At 37.6% G+C, this 26,332-nt stretch overlaps 1 long non-coding RNA gene across 1 annotated transcript in view; it reads left to right on the forward strand.

Annotated features, from left to right (window-relative positions):
* Positions 1-21,484, forward strand: part of LOC143605852 (uncharacterized) — a 212,782-nt gene extending 191,298 nt beyond the window's left edge. Inside the window, exon 2 of the long non-coding RNA XR_013148694.1 lies at positions 20,863-21,484. This is a non-coding gene — a long non-coding RNA (uncharacterized LOC143605852). The remainder of the gene's footprint in view (positions 1-20,862) is intronic.
* Positions 21,485-26,332: the final 4,848 nt, after the last annotated feature.

Consider the following 26,332-nt stretch of genomic DNA (forward strand, 5'->3'; position numbering starts at 1 on the left):
TAAATGGTGTGGCTATGAAACTTTTGTTTGCGCCTGAATCAAATAATACTGAAGCGGAAATACCGTTTACTAGAAACGTACCTGTGACGACATCTGGAATCTGCTTGGCTTGCTCCTGGGTTAGCATGTAGGCCCTAGTTCTTGGCCTTGCTTGGTCAGCATCTTTCGTCCCACTACCTCCAGCCTCACCATCGGTGCACTCTCTCGCCATGTGGCCTGTCTTGCCACATTTGTAACATGTTGGCTTCGCACTGCACTCATTGGCATAATGCCCTACCTTCTCACACTTATAACACGCATTAGACCCCATCCGGCATTCTCCACCATGAGTCTTTCCACATTTGCTACAAACCTCAGAATTCCTACTCCACTTACACTCACCACCATGCATCTTTCCGCAGGTCTTACACGATCTCTTCTTTCAAACTTTCTGCTTCTTATCTTTGGAGTTCCACAACTGAGTACCAGGTCGTTTGACGTTGACCCACTTCTTATCTTTCTTCTCTTCTTCTACCACAATATCATCCGCAGCCAGGTCTGCATAAACCATCTCTGCGAGTTCGACAGTAGAGCAAAAGTAGCAGGTTTACTGGTCCTGACTAGCATGCGGACTTTTTATGGCAATCCTCTCACATAGCACTTGATTCTTTTAGCCTCAGTGTCGACCATACCGGGCACCAACCTAGACATTCGGTTGAACTCGGTGTTGTACTCACGATGTGTCATCGTCCCAGCTTTCAAGTTAAGGAACTTCAACTCCGCCCTTTCAACCTCGGAGTCAGCACATAACTTCTTCATAACCAGTCCTTTCAGATCTTCCCACCTCATAGCCTTGACCTCAGCCCGGGTCTTCCTCTGCTCCACACATTCCCACCAATACATCGCCTCCTCTTCAAATGATTGGGTGGCAAACCCGACAGCTTGTTCTGGACGACACTCGTTAATGCGGATAATTTTATCCATGCCAGTTATCCATTTCAGAGTAGCGATGGCGTCTCCCAGACCAGTTAGCTTCGGCGGATCACAACCCTTGAAGGACTTATAGTTGCAACCGCCTCGACGTCTCTTCCTATCATCAACATTCACAGACTTAACCACACTCGAGGCCTCCCTCTCTTCTTCATCATCTTTCCTACCCTCTCCTTCCGCCCTTTCAGCAGTTCTTTCACGATCTCCAGCAGACCTTTAGGGTTAATATTCTTTACAGCAGTGGCTACAGCTTGAACGATAGCTGCCTGAATTAAGGATTTCGTTGTTTTTCGGGCCTCTTCTAGCTGCGCTTCCTTCATCTCCAGTGTTGGAAGCGATCTCAACTGAAGGTTGTTGGGCACGACAAGGCCTGCCACGACGTCTAGTGGAGCCCTCAGTTCTAGCAATCACTCCAGCTCCTGCATCGCCTCTCGTTCCAGCCATCGTATTCTAAAAAAGGGAAAACACATACGTCATCACTCAAGGAACTATTTAGTACAAGGATAGTAAGGCTAACAGGTAATAACAGTGGCCAGCTGTGATTAGCTGATCACGTTACTCTCCATGTCCTATACACTTCCCTTTATGAGTCTATTTGTGCTGGTTCTACTTAAAAAGTTAGTCAATTAAAACGATCAATAATCCCTATCCCTATCATTCACATATCCTTTCTTTATCGTTTAACATACATCATTTAATCATACATCTTACCTTTACTGAGCTTGCTTGAGCGACACATGGCATTCTTGTACTGGCATCTTCTTACTTAAATCCCATTCTCTTTTCGAGTCTAAGCATGTAGGATGCTTAAATCTCTCGAACTTTGCTCTGATACCAACTTGTAAGGCCCCGTTACTGGTAGCCCTACTTTCGTGTTGGATTTACTCATAAACGCAGTTCTAAATATCAGAGTTAATTAAAACATTCGCGGAACATTAAAAACATTCAAACCATTACATTCCATAACCATAATTCTTGTCTTATCTAGCATTCATAGTCAAACAAAACATAGTCTTTTAAAATAAAACATCATAGCAAAATCTTCAGATGCCAGCTTCGTCCAACTCTGCCATGTGTCCTCCTCAAGCTACTTGCCTCATTTTATTCACCTGCGTGCATACTAAAAGTCAGCTACGCTGAGTGAGTTCTAGTTAATCACATAATTATACAATACCTTCTTACATTTCATACTTAACCTTTTAACTTTCTTTCATACATACTTAAGTACATATATTTTCATTCTTACCTTCATACTTTCTTTACATACATAATCATATGTTTTAAAGAGCCTTCGCCCTATAACCTCACATATATTATAAGGGTCTAGTCCCTAACATCACATATATTATAAGGGTCTGGTCCCTAACTTCACAGATATTATTAGGGTCTGGTCCCTAACATCACAGATATTATTTGGGTCTGGTCCCTCTTCGTTACCATACAACCATACCTTTCCTTCGTTTGTTAGATTTATAACATTCATACATATAACATATACTTTATACTTACCTTATACGTAACACTACAACCCGACAATACGTGCAATATCCGAAGATCGTTCACGTACTACCAAGCAAACCTTCATACATTCACATCATTCACATAAGGCATACACTAATCACTTAGGATAAGTGTATTACCAAACATATCGAGTATGCACATAGCCCCTAAAACATAATACAGAAGTAGGGCTAGAAACTCACCTGAATGCGGTTACGTTCACCGTTGATCGTAATCCCTTTCTTGAGCTGTGCACGGCTAACTGTATAATATTTACATGTATCAATAAACTATTACTACTCATATCATCTTTCTAGTCTTAGGTATTACCCACAACGAACGGGGGTCCGGGGGCAGCGCCCCTGGCAGAGGCGTCTAGGGGCGGCAGCGCCTAGCAGGGTCCAAGGGGCAGAGCCCCTGGCTGGGGTCGAGCTAGGATTTTCTCACTAGGATTTTAATTTATTTTCTAATGTGTTAACTCATTCCTCATAACGATTTAGGTCTGATTCGTAATCCGATTCGTTACCGAACCTAACTTAAGCGAACTTAAGATTCAGCGAACATAGGTTAGGCGAAGTTCACAGCTTGGCGAACTTGACTTAAGCAAACTTAATCATTCAGCGAACTTAGTTAGGCGAAGTTATAGTTGGGCGAACTTGCTCAGTAGCGAGGTTATATATTTAGCGAAGTTAACCGGTGGCGAAGTTGCATGTTAGCGAACTTGACTAGTGGCGAAGTTGTATATCAGTAAGAAGCTTGCTTGCAGGCGAACTTAAGCTTGCAGGCGAAGTTGCTCAGCAATAGTTACTGTTCGCTCTAAAACCCCCAATAATCATCTCCGTTTAACACAAAATCCATGGATATGGTGTTTAACCAACCCGCGATCAAACCCCTGGTCATTTTTGGATATGATTTGACCCGAAAACACGTTAAGTTTAGACCTTTAATTTCAAAAACGTTCAATATTAGGTTTAAGGGTTCATCGATTGAGCCGTCTCCATTTCCGGGTTCTTTCCACTCGTATTTATCATCAAGTTTACAACTTTATGTTTCGTTTATACCCGATCTATTCTAGACTCAAGTTTCTAGGCCAAACGTTCAATAAAACGTAAACTTTAAAGGTAAACGACATACCTCTACGAGCTCGTTTGCCCTAGGTTAGCTTGCATACGGTTTATTAGTCTTGTATGTAGCTCGCATAGTAATGGTCTATCAAGAGTCATGTTGCTTGCTCGGCTTGGATCTCACCTGTCTCTCTCGGCCGAAATATGGTGTGTGTGTTTGGAGTGTGTAGAGATTAAGATGGAAATGAAATGAGGTTTAGGGTTTTAGGTTGGTTTAGGGGATATTTATATCCCTTAAAGCCCATGGACCTAAGGCCCATTCTTATTTAACCCACCTTAATTAATCTAAGTCCATGATCTTTATTAAAATTAATTAAATGTTTAGGCCCAATAACTAAACACGACTTTCTTTTATTAAAACGAAATTTTAGGATGTTACAAAGTGCTAGGAGGAGGTAATGGATATTGAGTCAGTTTGAATGTTTCGGGTTTTTGAAAACTAAATAAGTCCTAAAAAACTTGGTTTTCTGTTAGCTTTATGAGAAAAATAAAACCGCTCACGCTTACTCAATTTTCATTCGAATGAGTCGGTTTAAAATATTTTGTAACCCGGATTTCCAAATTTATATTATTTTCAGTTTTTATATAAAAAAAATAAAAAAAATAAAAATCTGAAAATTAAAAGAAATATTTTATTTAATTTTTATTAGTTTATTTACTTACTCCCATTGTTATTTGCTTGTCTAATTGTATTTCAGGATGTCGAAAGAAGCGAGTAAGCGGAAAAGAGGTCCAATTCCGCGACCAAGATGGGCCGAAAACTCGTATTATTGAATATCAAGATGGGCCGATCAAGGCAAGAAGAAAAACTCAAAATATTCGTTATAGTTCGTTGCTCAAGTTTGAGTAAGGTTCACCTGAAAATATTCGAATGGACAATCTAGCCAATTCGGATCTTCTCACTTTTAAAACTATCGATTGGAACTTGTTGGATGTGATTGGTCATAGAGAGCGGGTGTTGGAATTATTGGGCCCGAAGTTTAAAGCTATGTTGTGTCTTGACGAACCGCAACGCTATGAAATAACATTGGAATTTTTAAGTACTTTTCATTATAAAGTGGTAATTTTGATCAATATGATGCGGTTTCGTTTGCTTTGGGAAGAAAAACACATGAGATGACTATCGAGGAGTTTGGGGTAGTGAGTGGGTTTTATAGGGAGGACAAGGTGAAAGATCTGGGTTTTAAGACAAGTATACGTGGTGCTTTCACGAGTAAGAAACCGGTAAGTTTTGGTTAGAAGGAAGTGGTTACATTTTGGGATAAAATTGCTATCTGTTCATTTTCTGGTAGTTTGGTGAGCTCGGATATTTGGGATCCGGTGCTCCGTTATATTCACCGAATTTTGGTGAACACGCTGATTGTTCGGGGATCGGGTGATAACAAGGTAAATTGGTTGAATAATTTTTGTTTGATGGCGATAGTGGATAAGGTGCCGGTTAATCATGCGAGTATTTTGGCATGGTCTTTTCATCGGAAGAGACGAGGTGGAAATAACCAAATATCAAAGCTTGACATGGGCGCGTATATCACGGTCATTGTTAAAAATTTGGGTGTGTTTAAGAAGTTTAAACCGGATTACATGAGAAAGGAGCCTGTGAGAGAGTATGTTGTAGTCCAAGACTTGAGAAAGGCGGGTATTTTAAAGATGAATGAACCGTTGGCATGGGAAGATATTAAGTTGGGTCCACAAGTTCATCCACCGCCGAATACCGAGGCTGTTGCGGCTATGAGAGCCGATTTGCCTACCCGACATCTGAGGCCGTTACACAGATCCGAGATACCGGGTGTTCAGTTTTCGGTTAGAGAGCCTTGCCTCGAGACGATTACTGTAGAGTCGTTGTATGACCAGATGGAGTCCGGTTTTGACCAGATTAGGGGATATGTGACAAAGCAGTGTGTTGAATTGAGGCAGCTTATGAGAGAGAACCAACAAAGGCAGGATGACCATATGAGGTATTTGATGAATGGGTTAAGGATTAGTTTGCCTGATTCTCTCTGACGACCGGATGTTGCGGGTCCGAGCGGGTCGAGTGCCTTAGGTGGTTCGTGTTATGGTTATAGGGCACCGATTTATGGGCCGGGGGATCCAGAATTGGATATGCAGAGTCGTATCACATTTATGAGCAGGGTTCAGAAGAGGAAGAAGAAGAAGAGGAGGATGAGGACGAGGATTGAGTTTGAGATGATGCACCAGCATGGGAGTTCGTATGTTTTGTTTTTTTGGATGTTTTTATTTTTCTTTTTATGATGTTTTTATTTTCTTTTGTTATGTACTGATATTTTTAGTCTATTTAGTTGGGTTTGGAGGGTTGGAGTTTGGTGATTGGTTAAGACTTATAAGTAACCGTTATTTTCGAGAGGAGTGACCGTGTCCGTTCAAAAAGAGATAATGCGTTGCTAAATCATGGTGAGCGGTCGGAAAGGAGAGCACCCATGGAAATAGACTGGTACATTGACAGTCTCGCATATTACCAGCTAAGTCTTTTCCATTGTACTTTGTTATGTTTTTTTTATTTTTACCTTTTAGGTTTTTGCTTTTAGTTTTATAATTTTAGTTTTTGTTTTTATTTTTTCTCGAGTCGTGTTTCCCGTGCCCACATTGAGGACAATGCAAAATTTAAGTGTGGGGATAGGACACAAGTGTTTAAACTAATTCTTGTTTTTTTTTTATTTTCATTTTTGTTTCGTTTAAAAAAAAATGAAAAATGTTAAAAAATGTCCCTTGAATATAGTTTTTTACGTTAAAGTGGAAGATGATGGTATTTGTCGGAAATTGGTTTTTCAAACTATTAATAATATGAGATAATATAAAAGAAAACGCACTTAACTTGGGATGTGTCGGTAGGCTCAGCGTTGAGAATGAAAGGGCAATTTGATATAATGGGTAAAACGGAAATCTTTTGTGGGTAAAGCCTTTTGTCCGTGGCAGATAAGTAATGAAAGGTCGGGCCAAACTCAAGCCTCAATTATTGGTATGAAAATGTGAAAATTTTATAAGTATTATGAATTTTAAGAATTTTGAATATGTTATCATATGATGCTTGGGTAGGTTTAGCATTAAATTATGTCGTGTAGCCTGTGATATAAATCATAAATTGCTTAGTTTTAGTGTTCTACACTTCATTGGCGTATGGTTTTATAACCTTAATTCTTATATTGATGGGATGCTTCGGGTCCGGAGACCATGGGTCTGTATGCAATCTATTCATCTGGGTATTCACAATTCCTAAGTGGGGTTGTGGATATTTAAAATAAAGCTTTAAAAGAGCAAACCATTATAAGTCAATAAACCATGATCACTACGTACAAAAAGTACAAATACACTACTGACTTGATCATCCACGCTTTTAGCCATGTGGGGTCCCCTTGCTCGTGTCTCATTACCATTAAGAAACGGACCACAAGGGACACGCTACACGTAAGCACTACAAATGAAATTTTGCATGCTCACCTATGGTGATGGTTCGGGGTATTGCTTGATAACGGGGGTATGTCATGTTGTGGGGAACACTAGTTATTAATTAATTGTACCTTAATTGTATCTAATGGCTGCTTGATAGACTTTGATGCTTAAGCTTAAGTGGATAAAGAATACCCTTGATCGTCTTAACTTTTCAGTGAAAAAAAAATAGAGCAACAAAAGTTTTAAATCAGCTAATTTTGAGGTTTAAGTCAAGTTGGGGTGGTCTGGTCGGGTAAAAGCTGAAAATAAGCATGTCACACCCGACCAAAGGCGGCGGAACATGCCGGGATGCGACGGATTGTTCATAAGCGCATGACACTATTTAATGCGACAATATTTAACAACTCATTTAATTTCACAACATCAAAATGTCACATAACAATATTCATAGATAATCATAATAAAACACATCAAATAAATATATTGTTCAATTTTCTAATATCCTAATGGTCTTCGTTACGTTTTCTCCAAACTCCATAATCATCCTAACGTCAAACCTGTAACATTGCATAAAAAAGTTTATCAACACAAAGGTTGGTGAGCAATTCATAGTTTTGAACATATATGTATATAATAAGAAATTTCCACAACTTGTATACGAAACAATAAATAATAGCAATAATTTGGATAAAAACGAGGTCGCTAATAAGAATACATTAGCGGCACCGTCTATAAGAGAATACTAAACAGATTCGGATTTCATGAGGTCGTTAATAAGAATGCATTAACGGCACCGTGCTATAAGAGAATACCAGGTAGTTCACGGATTTATGAATCAACCAAACAAAAGCGGTAAACACATAAGCATATACGCATGTAAGCATAGAACACCAAATCGAGCATTTTTTTAAAGTAAAGTATACAATAACGTTTGTGGTTTAAGACTCAAGTAAAAGCATTTAGTTTGAATAAGTATGCAATATCACCCCCAAAACGAAAGATGGAAAACGGGGTATGAAGTTACTCACGATCAAGTATAAAACTTTATCAGAAAAGAGCGGGAAAACGGAAGGACGAGTCTATTGAGCAAAGCCTAAATAAAAGTAAAACCTTGAATTAGAAAGGTTGTTTTAGGAAAGCTTTAAAATAAAAGATAAGAAATGTAAACAATTAAAGTTTAAGGTTTAAAATGTAACTATCTAAGAAATTATAATAATAACCCTTTATAAATGTAAGTTTGCACGAAACCGGGTTAAAGTATCTAATCTTAATATTTACTCAACCTATGTTAAGTAATAAGGTGGGTAAAAATTCAAGAATGCAAGTCCCTTTAGAATATAGATACTAAAAGGGGTTTTAACGAGTGTTCGGGTTGTCGGTTTGGGTCTGGATAATTGGTTAAACCCAAAGTCAACTTTCCGAAATATTAAATGTAACAACATACTTTTGGTTATAATAAAAAAATAAATTTCATTTATTTTATAGTGTGTCATTATCAGTTTAAATAAATAAACTAATAGAAGGTGGACTTGGGCTTTAAAAAGATAGAATAAAATATGGAATGGGCCTTAGGTCCATGGGCTTAAGGGAGTATAAATACCCTTAAACCCTAAACCTTTCCATTTCTATCCATCTCTACACCATAGCCTACACCTTGGAAAACACACACAAACCCGAACCAAGATCCGAAGGCGAAAACCCGAGCTTGTTGGTGCTGGAACGTCGTGACGGACCAAAACAACATCAAAGACCAGCTCGTGTTGGTATACCAACTCGTTTGAGGTACGTTTATGACTTGAACTTGTTCGTTTAGGTTCGGATTTCGTCTAGAAATCATAGATCTAGGTGTATATGTTAGAAACGAATCCAAAACAACAAACCTCACTGAACTTGGTTAAGAATTGATGGGTTAATCGATTGATAAAAGAACCCGTATATATCTATGCCCAAATCGCACCTATTAAACCTGAATGCTTGGCCGATTTGATGGTTAGGGTTTGTAGGCGCTTGGATTGCGAGTTCAATGGTACTAAAATCGTGTTATTTAGTTAAGAAACAAACGAGGGTTTAATTGCAGATATGGTAACTTTTGATCATTTCGTGTTCTTGATAATTTTGACTTTGAACCTGAGTCAAAATCTGGATAAGAACAGCTGATAGTTCTTTATGGATAGTAATTCGTTACGCGTTCATGACGAATGAGCCCTTAAGGTGTGACTTGATAACGAATAAACCCTTGATTCGTTATTTATCCATTCGCTAGATTCTAATAACGAATCAGCTAGCGAATCAGGTGATGTCAAGGCAACGAATCAGATGGTGTTCATATAATGAACTAGAATAACGAATCAAGTCATGTCAGATAGCGAATTAGATTGACGAACCAGATGATGACAAGATGACGAACTAGGATAGCGAATCAGACCATGTTAACATAACGAACTAGAGTAACGAATTAGTTAACAAATCGGGCTTAATTTGTTATAGCAAATGAGTTAGCGAATTAGAAAATATTTAAAATCCTGATGGAAAATGTGTTAAGACAGCTTAACCCCAGCCAGAGACTCTGCCCCTTGGACCCCGCTAGGGGCTGCCGCCCCTTGAACCTTGCTGCCAGGGGCGTTGCCCCCGGACCCCTGTTCGTTGTGGGTTAAAATTGAACTAGAAACACATTATAGATAGCGATAGTGGATTGATACGTGTAATTTTTATACAGTTAGCCGTGCACAGCTCAAGAAAGGAATAACGATTACCGGTGAACGTAACCGTGTTCAGGTGAGTTTCTAGCCCCATTTCCTTTTTATGTTTTCGGGGCTGTGTGCATACTCGATGTGAATGTTAATAAACTTACCTTAAATGGTAAGTGTATGTCTTAATGACGACTGTGATAGTTATGTATGTATGTTTGACAGTACGTGAACGACCTTTGGGTATTGCACGTATTGTTAAGGCAAGTATAGTGTAGTATGTATGATATGTGTATGTGAATAAGGGAGTAGGTACGATTATGTTGTGTATGGTATTAAATGTATGGATATGGTAATGAAAGGTAAGGTAAGGTTAAAGGGTTGCATACCCTAATAATATATGCGAAGGCTAAATGGTTGCATACCCTAATAATATATGCGAAGGATAAAGGGTTGCATACCCTAATAATGTATGCGAAGGATAATGGGTTGCATACCCTAATAATATATGCGAAGGTTAAAGGGTTGCATACCCTAATAATATATGCGAAGGATAAAGGGTTGCATACCCTAATAATATATGCGAAGGATAATGGGTTGCATACCCTAATAATATATGCGAAGGTTAAAGGGTTGCATACCCTAATAATATATGCGAAGGTTAAAGGGTTGCATACCCTAATAATATATGCGAAGGTTATAGGGCGTAATGCTCTTTAAAACATAAGGTAAGTATATGAAAGAAAGAAAGTACGAAGGTAAGTAAGTATATTATAAACGAAAGTATGAAAGAATGTAGTTATGAATGTATTGTATGTCATGTGATTTACTAGAAATCACTCAGCGTAGCTGACTTTTAGAATTCACGCATGTGAGTAGAATGAGGCAGCTCGCTTGAGGGGAACACGTGGCATTGAATAAGAGGCTGGCATCGGAAGACTCAAGATGTTTTTGTTTAATGTTTTTATCAGGTCCCTGATTTCAGCTGGATCTCACTTAATCATGTCATAACTCACACAGATTGATGTGTCGACAAGGGAGTTAATGACGGGTTACTATATTTAGAAAGATTTAATGTTTGTTAAAGGCGGAATCAATAACAAACATGATAGTTGAAATTCATAATCAAAGGTAGAAAGCACAAACAGGATTCACTCAAAAGATTTCCATTTATATATTTTCATCATACAATGTGGATAATCGATTTAGGGTTATAAGGAATCCTAGGACAGCCGTCACCCAATATTATCTTAATTAATGTGTCTGTCTGTCTCTGTGTGGTTTTTTTCCGTGTTGTAAGGCCCCGAACCCGGTAGCCCTACTTTAGCGTCGGATTTACTCATAAACACAATCCTTCAAATCAGAGTTTATTAAAACTTTTCGCGGAATATAAAACATCAATCATTTGTTACAAAACATTAAATCTTTTCTTTGATACCATAACACAAAACTTTATTTTCAAAACATCTTTACTTCTTTCTTCAGATGCCAGCCGTTCAATCCATGCCATGTGTCATCCTCATGCTAACTCTATAATCAGCTCACCTGCGTGCATACTAAAAGTCAGCTACGCTGAGTGAGTTCTAGATAATCACATAATCATACCATTCACATAACATTATATTCTTTCATTCATACTTTTATACTTTCATACTTTCATACTTTCTTACATTCATACTTCCTTACTTTCATACTTTCTTACTTTCTTTTGTATTAACTTACTTTCATATCTTATGTTATAAAGAGCATTACGCCCTACATTCCTCGAGTATTATTAGGGCTCGGTACCCTCTTTCCTCGAGTATTATTAGGGCTCGGTACCCTCTTTCCTCGAGTATTATTAGGGCTCGGTACCCTCTTTCCTCGAGTATTATTAGGGCTCGGTACCCTCTTTCCTCGAGTATTATTAGGGCTCGGTCCCTCTTTCCTCGAATATTAGTAGGGTTCGGTTCCCTAGTTCTCGAATATTAGCAGGGTTCGATTCCCTCTTCGTTACCATACAACCATACATCATACCTCGAGTATTATTAGGGCTCGGTACCCTTTTCGTAACCATACAACCATACAACCGTCATTTCCTTCTTTTATTGACTTTATCACATTCATAAACATAAGCATACATATCATACTTACCTTATACAAAGCGCTACAACCTGACAGTACGTGCAATATCCGAAGATCGTTCACGTACCATCAAGCAATCATTCATACATATCATATCATTCACATAAGGCATACACTTATCTCTTAGGATAAGCGTATTAACAAACATATCGAGTATGCACACAGCCCCGAAAACATAACACATAAATGGGGCTAGAAACTCACCTGAACACGGTTACGTTCACCGTTAATCGTAATCCCTTTCTTCAGTTGTGCACGGCTGACTGTATAACAAGTATACGTATCAATTAACTATCACTTCTCATAATGTATCTCTATCCTTAACACATTTTCCATTAGGTTTTTAATTTATTTTCTAAACGAACTTCACTTCAGGCGAAGTTAAACCTTAGGCGAACTTGGCTTCAGGCGAAGTTATCCTTAGGCGAACTTGGCTTCAGGCGAAGTTATCCTTAGGCGAACTTGGCTTCAGGCGAAGTTATCCTTAGGCGAACTTGGCCGTAGGCGAAGTTATCCTTAGGCGAAGTTACGCTTGAAGGCGAAGTTACGCTTGAAGGCGAAGTTCATCAGGCGAACTTAATCTTGCATGCGAAGTTATCGCGCTGCAGATCTGTTTGCCCATAAATCCTTCGTTTCTTAGCCAAATAACTCGATTTTGGTACCCACGGAATCGTATGATCGGCGCCTACAAATCCCAACCATCAAATCGGCCTAAAATCGACGTTTTAGGGGTCCGATTTGGGCAGTTTGGGTTTCGGGTCCGGTTAACCCATCCAATCCTAACCATTTTCAGTAATATTAGCTTTGTTGGATTTGTTCTTACCTTACCAACTCAGATCTATCAACAAAATCTCGGGTCTCGGCTTCGAATCTTGATCGGTTAGAATGTGTGTGTTTTGAGTGTGTGGAGTGTGCTTGGATAAAGATAGAATGAAGATATTTTGGGGTTTTGGGGGTATTTATATCCCTGAAATCCCATTCTCATTTAACCCATCTCAATTATTCCAAATCCATAACCAACGTCCATTACCCGACACTAGCCCGACCAATACCAACTCCTACTCTTTTATTTATTTCCTGATAACCCGAGTAAACTTTCCCTCTATTATTAAGTAATATAATTAATATTATCTTGAAATTTCGGGATGTTACACGTGTCCTTGGCGGCGTGCCCTAAACATTTTATTTATAGGCCTGCCAACCTAGGACAGTTGTCATTCTTTTCTAGAAACCCTAAATACAATCATACATACGTCAGGCCCCTCGATTTCAGCTGGATCTTACTTAATCAAGTCATAACTCTCACCAAAAGGTGTTGACAAGAGAGTTAAATGACGGGTTGCTATTTTTGGGAAGATTACCGTCTGTTAAAGGCGGAATCAATAACAAACATACGGTTGCAATAAATAATCAAAGGTGAGAAGCACAACACAGGATTCACTCAAAAGATTTCCATTTATAAAAGGTTAATCTTACAAAAGGATAATCGATTTAGTGTTTATAAGGAATCCTAGGACAGCCGTCACACAATATTCTCTCAATAAATGCGTCAGACTTATCCGTATTGTGTTGTCTGTCTTGCGGTGTGCCCTAAACATTCTATTTATAGGTCTGCCAACCTAGGACAGCTGTCATTCCTTCTAGAAACCCTAAACGTTCATACATATTCAAATTACATAATCAGAAAATAAACTAAGTGTAAAACAAGTCTTCCGGGTAGGCTTTTTAATACTGTTCAGTCTTCCGAGTATGCTCTGCCATCCTTCATTACTTGGTAACATAGAAGTGTGCTTGGGAACAGTTTCCAGGTAGACTTTACTTGATGAGTATTTTACCAAGTAAAATACTCACCGGGTAGACTTCAATCTTCTTGGTTTTGTCAAACTTTTCCCGACAAATCCTTACGAGCAACCTTGTTCTTCAATGGTCCATATCAGCTCTTTGCTATGCAATAACTTATTTAGCAAAGTGTACTCGGGAATATAATACCTTGCTTGAGCTGAACCTTACTCGATGATACTTAGAGATATGTCATTAATTCATCAAGTATACTTGGACCAAACTTATTAAAGAATACCTTGCCCGGTCTTCCAATTACTTGGTTTCTTGGACTTGGTTAACCAAACCTTACTCGGGAGAGTAATATACTTGGCTCTGAAGAACTAACCTGCTTGATAAAGTGAACCTTGCTCGGAGATACCAAATCAGTGAACCTTACTCGGAAATACACTAACTTGCATACCTTGCTCGGATATCCACTTAAGAAGACTATTTGAAGTAAACCTTGCCCGGCAGGCAAAATCTCATACCCGGCTAAGTAAAAGCTTGCTCGGAGTTCCAAGGTGTGCTCGGGTTCATTACTTAGCGAATTTTGAGGAGGTTGAGAAGATTCCAATCTTCCATGTACTTCATTCAGGTCAAATCTTTGACTCAACAATCTCCCCTTAGGTCAATTTCTTGACTCAACAATCTCCCCCTAGATTGGAACACCTCAGCTGACCCAAAACAATTCTAAGAGTACATACACTTAGCCAAAATACATATCAAATTCAAAGTCAAAATTACATAGTCAAATTACATAAACAAAAATTACATATTCAAAAAGTGTCCGAAGACATTAGAAAGTAAAGCCTATTCTATTCATTTTGTCTTTTCCTTTCATTGTAGGCAGCTTGTCTTCTCAATGCTATTACTGATGCAGCTCTTTCTCTAAAGATATTGAGAATTTGGTAGCGAATGTGTCCTTCTGGAATCTCCAAATCTCTTATCTCCGCTAAGTATTCATTATGTAAGCATGTCAGATCTGCATCTTTCTTGATTATGGCCAACACTTTTCCATCAGAATTCTTCAGTACCTAATGACCATTATTTTCTTTGTATTCCACTTCAGCAATGATGCCATTCTTTTGTACCGTGTAGTTAGGACGTCTCATTCTTCTTCCCATGCTTATACAAGTATTCATATTGGATAACGGATTTTCATCTCGGACATACATGTGATAATCTCTTTCGGCTATGTCCATTCTTCTCAACTTTGCCACTCTTCTTGACCTGTGAGTCTGAGCCAATCTCCAGGTTCTTTTCTCTTTCAAAAATTTGAATCCTTTATCAGCTTGTTCATGCAGGTATTTTGATAGATCATTCATTTGTCTGCCTGCAGATCTGTTTCTGTCTCTGAAATCATTCAAGTGGAGAGAAGCCATCCTTCTCAATTGTTCTTCATTAAACTCACGGAAGTCACTTCTCACCACAATTTCTCTTAACATTCTGCTCTCCATGATGACTTTGAGAGAGTCTGTAACAGAATCATAATACAACTCTCTTGGAAGATCCACATTTGACTGTGGTCTTGAAGTTCTTTGTTGTGGTGAGCTGCTAGATTCACCTCTTCCACCTTGACCTCTTCCATCTCTTGGAAATCTTCTGTGAATAGGAGGTCTAAATGGAATGGACTTCTTTGGCTTTTGAGGTCCCAAATTAAAGACTTTTATATAAACAGCCTCAACCATCTCTGTTGATAGATTAGCTAACTCATCAACATTGAGACCAGCCTTTCTGAGTTCTTCTAACATCTTTGCCATTCCAACAGTATTAGCCATCCTGGCCGGCACAAATCTTCCATTAGAATAGTATCTGGGATTTTCACCCTCTCTTAAAGACTTCTCCCATTCAGCCTTTTGTAGGTAGAAAAGAGTTTTTAAATTCTCTTTCTCCAAGACATTGAAGTCTGCTTCTGTCATCCCTCTCTGATTAATCATTATATTTCTCAGGATACTGATCATTTCCTCATTTTCACAAGGCAGAAATGTCTCTTCTTCAGGCTCAGTTTGTACTTGTTGAGGAATAGAAATTTTAACAGTTTTGACTTGTTCTTTCTCTTTCTCCCTCACACTCTGAATCCTTCTTTTCTTGGCTAGTGGTTCAGCAGTTGTATCAGCCTGCTTAGAGCTCTCAGGCTGGACCCTTTTTGACTTTTCTTTTCTTTTTCTCCTGTTGTATTGGTCCACCACTGATTCTCTAGATAAATTTTCAACTATTTCAGGCTTCATGCCTCTTTCCAGTAAATAACCACACATTCCACCAAATTTCTTCTTCAATTGTTCTAGCTTCTCAAGCTTTTCATTTTCTCTTACACATTCCTCAATCACTTTCTCCCTTTCACTGTTGTACAAGTCTTGAAGCTCATCAAAGGAGAAGTGAATTAAATCTTTCTCAGAATAATTATGCCTTCTTAGATAGTCTCTGAATTTTTGGGCATCCTTACTCTTTTGTTCCATAAGCCTTTTGGCTTCCTTCACACTTATCTCAATGTTTGCCCTATGCACATCAGTCATTTTTACTTGTGGAGACATAACATTTTCAGCTTTACCAACTCTCCCTTCATCATTGTTAGGGTCATCATTATTATCATCATCAGACTCCTCAGAGTCATCCTCCTCTTCAGTTAGATCATTCATGGCATCTATCTTTGGTTCATCAGAGGCTGGATGATCTGGTTCATCTCTAGTTGGTACATCAGGGACCCCTGGGATCTTCTCTCCTGGTTGTAGTGTTTGTAGAGGGATTGCTCTTATTGGTTCATTTTCATCTTCATTATCAGGGGTTTCAACATAACACTTGTTCTTTTCATCCCATCTCCCCTTCTTGGTTTTCATCTCATCATTCTTCTTTTGTTCATCAAACTTTCTTTTTCTAGAGTATACTTGTTCAATCTTTCTCTCTCTTTCCATCCTGATCTTTGTAATATTGGCCATCATCTCCTCAACAGATATGCCAGTTGGTCTCTCAGGTTCCCTCTCAGGTTCCTTTTGAGGCTCTTGTTCAGTTTCAGGCTCAGGTTGACCTTGTGGTTGAAACTTGCTAACCACTAGAGCAAAGGAGTTTTCAACTTCCTTAACTCTGTTCATCATAATCAGCTCTTCAATCATTTCTTGATCAGCCACATCTTCAAGAATTTATTTTGCCACATTGGCTTCATTGATCAAGATCTCGTGTTATGCCAATTCCTCTTGAGTCAAGGATTGGGCAATTTTCTCCCTTTCCATTGATTCTTTAATCATTCTTTCTTTCTCTCTCAGGGCAGCAGCAGCAACATCATCTTTAAACAAAACATCCTTTTTAGGATATGCCTTAACGGGCTCTTCTTCTGTCATCACTGCTCTCATTATCATCATCATATTCATTCATAATCAGCTTCAAAGCATCAGCAGTTTCAACATTTTCAGCTTCACCCATATTCACAACAGATTCAATTGGTACAGATATATTCTCCACCTGTTTTGGGGCAGCTGAGGTCTTCTCAACCTCCTGCACCGGGGCTTGAATTGTCAAATCAGCTTCTACCAATCTCTGTAATAGCATAACATTCTCCTCTGTTACCTCCTCATTCCTCTTTCTCAGCACAACATTTTCACCTGTAACCTCTTCAACTCAGCATTCTCTAACATCAAGTCCAGGTTTCTTTGAAAGGTATCAACATGTGAACTTGTAGGTGGTGATGTAGGAAAAGGTTCAAATTCAGGCTGTTCTGTGGTAGGTAGTGATGTTTGTGTATGTGGTTGGCTGGAAATGAATGTATCAGTGTGGATTGGGCTATGTGTTGGTGGTGTCTGTGGTGGTGGGGATGTTTGTGTAGATGTTTCAGGTAGGTGTATGGTTAGGTTTTGAGGTGGGGATTGAGTGGTAAGATGTGGTGGGGTTTGTGGTGGTGAGGGTATAATGGGTTGGTCAATGTGAGGTGGTGAATGTGGTGGTGTTGGAATAGGTTGATCAATCTGTTCAATCTGCTCCCCCTGTTCGGGTGCAACAACCTCCATTTCTAAACCAGCTCCTTCTCCATCTCCATCAACATTGTCATCTTCACTCTCAGAATTATCATCATCATCACTCTCACCATCATCTCCTTCTTCCTCCTCTGAGCTTAACTCAGGCACCGGCATTATCTCCAAATCATGGTTTAGAAGCCATGGCAGAATCTCAAAAGGAATTTCAGCATTAAATCGATTGGCCACACCCGGATTCTTTATTGTCTTGTAAGTGTCAGGGTTTTGGAGTAGGTGGGTGATACCAATGGTTGGTAGATCTTGCAATTCATGGTTAAAGATTATCTGTAAGAACCTGGGATACTGCAAAAATCTATCCTTCTCTGCCTTTTTCAAGTTTGATACCAGACCATTAAAGATCATCTTTGAAAAGTTAAAGGGTAGGTCATACATGATACCCACAGTGGCGTTTGCTAGATCATGACTCATCAAAGTCCATGACCCCTTTCTTGGTGCAAACCCCTGTATCAGATGATGTATCAGAAATCTATACATCATTGGGAACATCCCCTTATGAAATTGTCCATCATGGATTGTTCCCTGATAACCCATGGTTTCTTCAAAAACTTTCATCAGGTGTGCAGTATTAAAGTCTATATGGTTATGATCATCATCATTCAACCATAGACATATTCTAATCATCCTCTCAGTCACATGTATCTCCTGACCAGCAACTGTTGCTTCAATCCTTTTCCCATTTATATCTTCTATAAGTTCTGCTGATCTCCAGAAATCCAGTGAGTGATTTCTGCAGATAACAGGGCTTTCAGTAAGGGCAAAGTTGACATTTGATCGAGCAATCCATCTGATCATCGGTGCCACCGGCTCGTTGTCAGGTGTGACTTGCAAAAGTGCACACATATTATGCTTCTTTCAAAGAAATACTTTGGCTCATCGTGTGCCATATCTGAATCACGCAAACAAACATATTCAAAATGAAATTAGTCATAAAGTTCAATACTTTAGGTAATTTCAAGTTAAAAAATGTAGAAGAAAGAGAAAAATCTTCAAGAACCTGTTCTTCGACAAGTTAATAACCTAAAAACATAAACAAAGTATTAGTATTCAGATACATAATCAAAGCCCATTATAATCTAATCGTGATCGGAAAACACATTATTAATGCTTACCGAGTCAGAATTAGAGGGCTGATAAAAATTAGGGTTTGGATTTAGGTTTGATAGCGATAAGTCGGTTAGGTTTCTTTAGAGCTAAGGTTTTGCAGTGGAAGGAGAGAGAGAGAGGGAAAATAATGTTGAAAATTTTGCCTAAGTCCCTCTTTTATACTTTTTGAAAGTGGGTTTTAAATGCTTTTTGTCATTTTGTGAATTATTAGTTGTCAAACAGTAACATTATCAACTTGATATATTAAAATCAATAAATATCTTTAATAAGAATCTTAAATGGTAAATTTAATATCTCCACAGTCTACTCGGTATACTTCCACATGCATACCTTACCCGATTAGAGTAAAAGCATCAAACCTTGCTTGGTCAAACTAAATAATTTAAAGTCAAGACTTTATTGAAGAAAGCTTACCCGAAATACTAGATCTCTTGAGAAATTAATCACAAGGCAAATAATCAAGTATCAAACATCAAATAAACATTCTTACCGGAATCAATTAAGATCCCCAAATATATTTCTTGAATCTAAATTAATTGACTTAATCTAGCAACAACCCTATCAAAAATAATCATATTCAGTTTATCATACTAAAGAACATGTTCAATCAAGCATACTCGAAAACATAGTGTGCCCGAGCAACCTTCATAGTGTTAGTGTGCTCGAACATCCTTTTACACAGAATATACTTGAATGACTATCCATAAATACAAAGTGTGCTCGGAAAGAACTTCTAGCAGACAGTGTACTCGGAAAGTCAAAATTTTGAAAATTACCAAGTATATTAAGGGAACAAAACCCGAAATATAAAGTGTGTTCGGAAAACAAAGTTTACCCGAAAACACTTGTAATTTCAAAGAACATCATAAACACAAATATCAAAGAGCATAATATGAATGAAATTAAAACACATAATCAGTTAATTATTCAAATTTCACATAGCTTGCCCGAAATTCCTAAGTTAGCCTTAAGCTTACTAGGAAACACATATTCAAACATCAGGTATGCCCTTTCACAAGGGGTTTTAACATATCAAATCATACCCGAAAGTGACATACTTAAATAGTAATATCTAAGTGTGCCCGGAAGGATTAACAAATATTTCCCATTAACATATTCAAACAAATCACAAAGCTTACTCGGTGTACTAACTTAAGTTCACAAAGCTTGCTTGGAATAACAATCAGCATATGAAATGCAAAGTTTTCCCGAAACAAGAATTTCTTGTTAAAAGACTAGCTTAATCACATAATCATCTCAAGACTTCAAGCTTGCTCGGGAAATGAATACAAAAGTGTACTCTACCCGGAAAATGTAAACACTTTAAAGCATGCCCAAAAATCTTATACTTAGTCAAAAATAACTAAGCTTGCCCGGAAAGGTCATAAATCATTAAACCTTACCCGAAATAACATATTCACACATAATCAACTGTTTCGTACCCGGAATGGTTATAAAATATCAAACCTTACCCGAAAATACATATTCAAACAGTTTGTGCCCGAGAAAGTCATAAAACATCAAATCTTACCCGAACTTACATAATCAACCTATTTTAGGCAAAATGCAACACTTTTTGACTTAAACCACTTGTCAAAGACATATTTTTCATTACTGATCATAGTTTAAGAGCAAATGGTGCATTTAGAGATCAAATTTCAGTTATGTTTCTTTTCAAAACAGCTTCTTTCTTTAGGTAAAAAGATCTCAAGGATGGGAACATATTGACTAAGTAGCTTTCTCAATACTTCATTCTTAGCATTATTATGACAACATAGATAGGTTAACAGCAGGTATTAACTTAGCATGAATTTCATCTCTTTGGTGATATGATTAAGGTTAAATTAAAGCATAATGCATTAATGGTCAACACTGTTCTATGATGCCTCATATCTCTTCTCAAAGCTTATTTGGCTTTCCCCAAATCACCCCAATTTTACTCCAACCTCCTGTATTTGGTCAAAAACTTATTTTTGTATGACAGAACTTATTCAATCTTTTTGTATTTTTGATTTTCAAACATATATAGAGGTTGAACGTTGGACTTACAGTTAAATAACATGCCTTTCATTCAAGATGAGATAGATTATGTCAACATCTCTGTAGTTCTTAGTTGTAACCCTCTTGTTTGATAAAATATTAAAAACACTTATCAACTTTTGGTTGATTTATTCATTCTTCCCCTTGTTTTTGATATTTTCTCAAATTTTCTTAAAGCTTGTTCTTTTTCGTATTTAAAGATGTTTCATTTTTGGTTGACCAAATAACAACAGGCTTGTGTATGACTGGGTAATCACTTTTCTACCTATCATTTGGAGAGATTTATCTTGATACATGCAAAGACAACTATGTATCTCCACATAAATATTAGCATATTCATTATGTTTATATCACCTTAGATTTTACATCATCATGGGAAAGCAACCATACATGTTAATGACTATACTATGGTCTTTTTAGCCTATTAAATCCATATGATTGGCTAAGCAGTTAATGTACTATCATTTCCCATATAACATATTCAATCACCCCAATTACTCTTAGCTTCCAGGTTAATGGCTATCCTGACAGTCTACAGGTAGTCTGCAGGACCAAACACATACTAATGCATAAGTCCCTTAGGCTTAGAGTCAATGGCATAGTTTTAAGTGAAAGAACAACTTACAAATGCCCCAAATGCTTTCTGCCTTTGGATTAATGGCTATCCTTTCAATCTACAAGTAGATGATAGGACCAAACATATACAAGTATATGTTCCTTAGACTTGTGCAAATGACATAATTTTCAGCAAAAGTAATTTCTTTTGAGACTTTCCATTAAAAATCCCTCTTTTAAGCTTCTTTAAAGCTTGAACTGAATAACCTTATCATATCTCCACACCATTAACAACTTGCTCATGTTTTGATCAAAATAAAGTATTTATGCAAAATTCAATAGTAATTCTTCATTTCATCAATTAATTTTGACATAAAACATATTTTGACACAAACAATTGTAACATATTCAATTCTTAATCATAACATGATATCATCAAGAAAGTAGACAGTACTATCATTCAGAGTCTAACCTATCTTAATAACATCAGTAGATCAGATCAAGCACATATTCAGCAAATAAGCAATAATATTAGGTAAGCTTGTTCAAACAAGTAGATCATTTTAAGAACACTTATCCTAATATCATAAATGCACATTAACTGGTAATCATGTAAGAATAAATTGAATCAAACATGTCCAAGTATACAATCATCTTTCCACAGATAAACAGTTAAAGCACATAGCAGTTAACATATTCAGCAAACACAATCAGAAACAAACATAAGTAACATAAACAAGCATATTCACTAAACATTCAGCATGTGTGACCTCTAACAAAAATAATCAGTTAGCATATAGAGATTCATAGCCAAGCACACATCCTCAATCAGATTTCATCTGAGTTGATCATTCCCAGGGCTTTCAGAAGAAAGTTGAACCTGGTTCTATCAAGTGGTTTGGTGAATAGGTCAATCAAATTGTCACTTGTATCAACTCTCTGCATTTCAATCAGACCTTTTTCACTACAATCTCTGATGAAGTGATGTCTGATTTCAATGTGCTTAGTTTTTTGAATGTTGCACAGGATTCTTAACAATAAAATATGCAGCAGTATTATCAATGAGAATAGGGGTGTTTAGGAAATTCAAAACATAATCCAGCATCTGATTTTGAATCCAGAGAACTTGTGCACAACAGGCAGATGCAGCAACATACTCAGCTTCTACAGTGGAGATTGATACTGTAGTCTGTTTCTTGCATTGCGATGACACTAGCCTTTCACCCAAAAACTGGCATCCTCCTGAAGTTGACTTTCTGCTCATGTTACAGCCATCATAATCACTGTCAGTGTAGGCAATCAGATCTAAAGCTTGGTTCTTGGGATACCAAACCCCTAAGTCTGGTCTTCCCTTCAAATATCTGAATATTCTTTTAACAGCATTCATGTGGGAGACTTTTGGACTTGATTGGAACCTTGCACACACACATACAGCGAACATGATATCTGGTCTTGTTGCAGTCAGATACATCAGAGATCCAATTTTGGCTCTGTATTCATGTTCATCTACTAACTCCCCCTTTTCATCAGCAATCATCTTTTCTTTGGTGTCCATTGGAGTTGAAGTAGTCTTGTATTCTTGACAGTTGAACTTGTTCAAGATGTCATGCACATATTTGTTTTGATGAATGAAAATCCCTTCAGCCTTTTGTTGAACTTGCAGTCCTAGAAATAAGTTCATTTCTCCCATAAAGCTCATGCTATACTTGGATTTCATCACCCCTTCAAACTCCAAACCCATATGTTCATTTGTTGATCCAAAGATGATATCATCTACATAAACTTGTAGCAGAAGTAAATATGATCCCTTTCTTTTGTAGAAGAGTGTCTTGTCAATGGCTCCTCTGGTGAAACCATTTTCAAGAAGATGATGTGAAAGCTCATCATACTATGCTCTAGGGGCCTGATGCAGTCCATAAAGGGCTTTATTTAACTTATACACCCTGTTTGGATACATTGGGTCTTCAAAGCCTGGTGGTTGAGCTACATACACCTCTTCATCAATCTTTCCATTTAGGAATGCAGACTTGACATCGAACTGGAACACTTTAATGTTCTTTGAGGCAGCATATGCAAGAAAAATCCTGATAGCTTCACGTCTTGCAACAGGAGCAAAGACTTCCTCAAAGTCTATTCCTTCTTCTTGAAGACATTCCAGTGCCATAAGTCTAGCCATGTTCTTAATCACCAAACCCCTTTCGTCCCTTTTGTTTCTAAAGACCCACTTGGTTCCAATTGCATATCTGTCATATGGCTTCTCAACAAGATCCCACACATGTAGGTCTCTAATCTGTGTCAATTCCTCTTGCATTGCTTCCACCCAACTGTTGTCTTTTAATGCTTGAGCAATGTTCTTTGGCTCTATTTGGGATAGGAAACAAGAGTAAAGACAAATATTTTCTATCTCAGAATGACTTCTTGTAACTCTTTCATGCAAATTACCAATGATGTTTTCAGAAGGATTATTCTTTTCCGCAGAAGGAGTTTGTATAATCATATTTGTAGACAAATTTGTGTCAAGATTTGTTTCATTGAGTTCAGGTTCTTCAATGATCAAATCAGTTTCTGCATCATGAAACTCTGGTGCTTCTTCATTATGTTGTCCTGAAGTAGATACACCATTGTTTTCTAGATCCAATCTTTGAAATAAATCTTGAAATCTTGCAGTGGTGACAACTTCTTCACTTGCATGGTTGCTTGTGTCACCCACATTCTGAACATGATCATTCTGTACATTTGGACTGTCTTGATTGTTTTCAGTGTGATATTGTTCATTGATGTTACTTGAGGGACTCTTCACAAAAGTATACTCCTTTTCTTTTCTAGCAACCTTCCTCCATAATTCTTCGAAGTACAATGTTTTCTTCTTGATCACTTCAACTTCACTGGTCTTGTAGAAGGTTTCATCAAAGTCTTCAGGATAAATCTTGAAGGACTTAATCAATTTCTCATGATCAAACAGCCATGATGCACCATCAACAGTATTGAATTGATTCTCATTGAAGATAATGTCAGATGACTCTATCACACTCAAGTGGTCTTTCACATAAACTCTGTAGGCTTTTGAGTGTGAAGAATATCCAACAAAGAAACAATCCAGGGATTTTGTTTGAAACTTGTTCAAATAATCCCTTGTGTTCAGAAGAAAACATTTGCATCCAAAGGGCTTGAAAAACTTAATGTAAGGCTTTCTATTGTTGAAAATTTCATATGGAGTCTTATTATGCCTTTTGTTCACAAGTACCCTGTTCTGAACATAACATGCTGTATTTATAGCTTCAGCCCAAAAAGTGACAGACAGATTAGCATCTGCTAACATGGTTCTTGCAGCTTCAATCAGTGTTCTGTTTCTTCTTTCTGCAACATCATTCTGTTCAGGGGTTCTAGGAGCTGAAAATTGCTGTAATATTCCTTTCTCTGTGCAAAATTCTTCCATAACTTCATTTTTAAACTATGTGTCATTGTCACTTCTCATCATCTTGACTGTCTTATTCAACTTGTTCTCAATCATTGTGACACAACCTTTTATCAACTCTGCAGTCTCATCCTTTGTACTTAGGAAATAAACCCAAGTATATCTTGAATAGTCATCAATGATCACTAGGCAATATCTTTTCTTTCCAATACTTGGTACACTCACAGGACCAAAGAGATCCATGTGAAGTAACTCAAGTGCTTGATCAATTGAGTTGATGAGTTTTGTCTTATGAGTAGACTTGTGTTGTTTTCCCTTTTGACATGAATCACAATGATCTTCCAACTTGAATTCTCTTGTTAGCAAACCAATCACATTTTCACCTTTGACAAGTCTATTCATGTTCTTCAAGTTTACATGACACAGTTTCCAATGCCACAATTTTGATTCATTTTCAGTGGCTTTGGAAACAAAACATGCACCACCTCTTGAAATAGCTTCTTTCATATTCAACTCTTACAGGTTCCCATTTCTAGGTGCCATCACAAACTCAGGTTTTAGAATGAAACAGTGTGAATCATCAAAACTGACTTTCTAACCCACACATTTGTGATATACTCAACAAATTGTAATGAAGACCTTCAACATGAAACACATTATCAAATGAGACTTTCCTATTTCTTAAGATTCCTTTACCCACAATCTTTCCACCATTTTCATCACTTCCAAATGCAACAGGACCTTCATATTTCTCTTCATAATTTACCAGTGACCTCTTGTCAGAAGTCATGAGCCTAGAACAACCACTATCCATATACCATATGTCATTTAAAGGAGTGGACTGTTCCTTAGATGAAGATGCAGTGTCTTTCTCAACTATGGCCATGAATGCCACATTTGCTCTCTTAATGTCATATGCAATGTCTTCTTCATGGTTGCTCCAATCAAAGTTACCTTCATGTTGGGTAGTTACTGCCATATTTCCTTGATTTCTTGGTTGATTTTGATTAGCTGGAACAGTGCTGTTTGGAACATTTTGAACAGTTGAAGGTTCTGATTGTTGATTTGAAAACCTTGATTATGTTGCAAACTATGTTGATTGTTCATTTGAGGCTGGAAATTGTTGAAATTTGGATTGTAGTTGTTGTTGGGATTGAAGTTGTTTTTGAAGTTTTGATTATTGAAGTTTTGGTTGTTGTTTCTTTGCTGATTTTGTTGGTATTGTTGCTGACCTCTTTGTTGTTGATTCTGGAATTGATTCATCTGATAGTTCCTTGGCATATTGCATTCTCTAGCAAAATGTCCTGGCTGTTGGCAATTGTAACAGATTGCCTTAGACTTGTCAAACCCAATTCTCTCATTTGGACCATAAACCAGAGATCTACCAATTCTGTTATACAACCTCTTACTTCTCAAAGCTAACATGGCGGCTTGCCACTTCAAATCCATGTCTTCCAACTCATCTGGATCAATCTGCTCCAAATCATCTTGTACTACACTTGTGTGAATCAAGTTTTTAGCAACAAATGCATTATAGGATTCAGTGAACATAGACAACAATGCTTG

This window comes from Bidens hawaiensis, unplaced genomic scaffold, assembly GCF_021521415.1.
Source record: "Bidens hawaiensis isolate Kalapana, Puna unplaced genomic scaffold, B.hawaiensis_p1.1 tig00000001_1, whole genome shotgun sequence".
In the NCBI taxonomy this organism is placed as follows: domain Eukaryota; kingdom Viridiplantae; phylum Streptophyta; class Magnoliopsida; order Asterales; family Asteraceae; genus Bidens; species Bidens hawaiensis.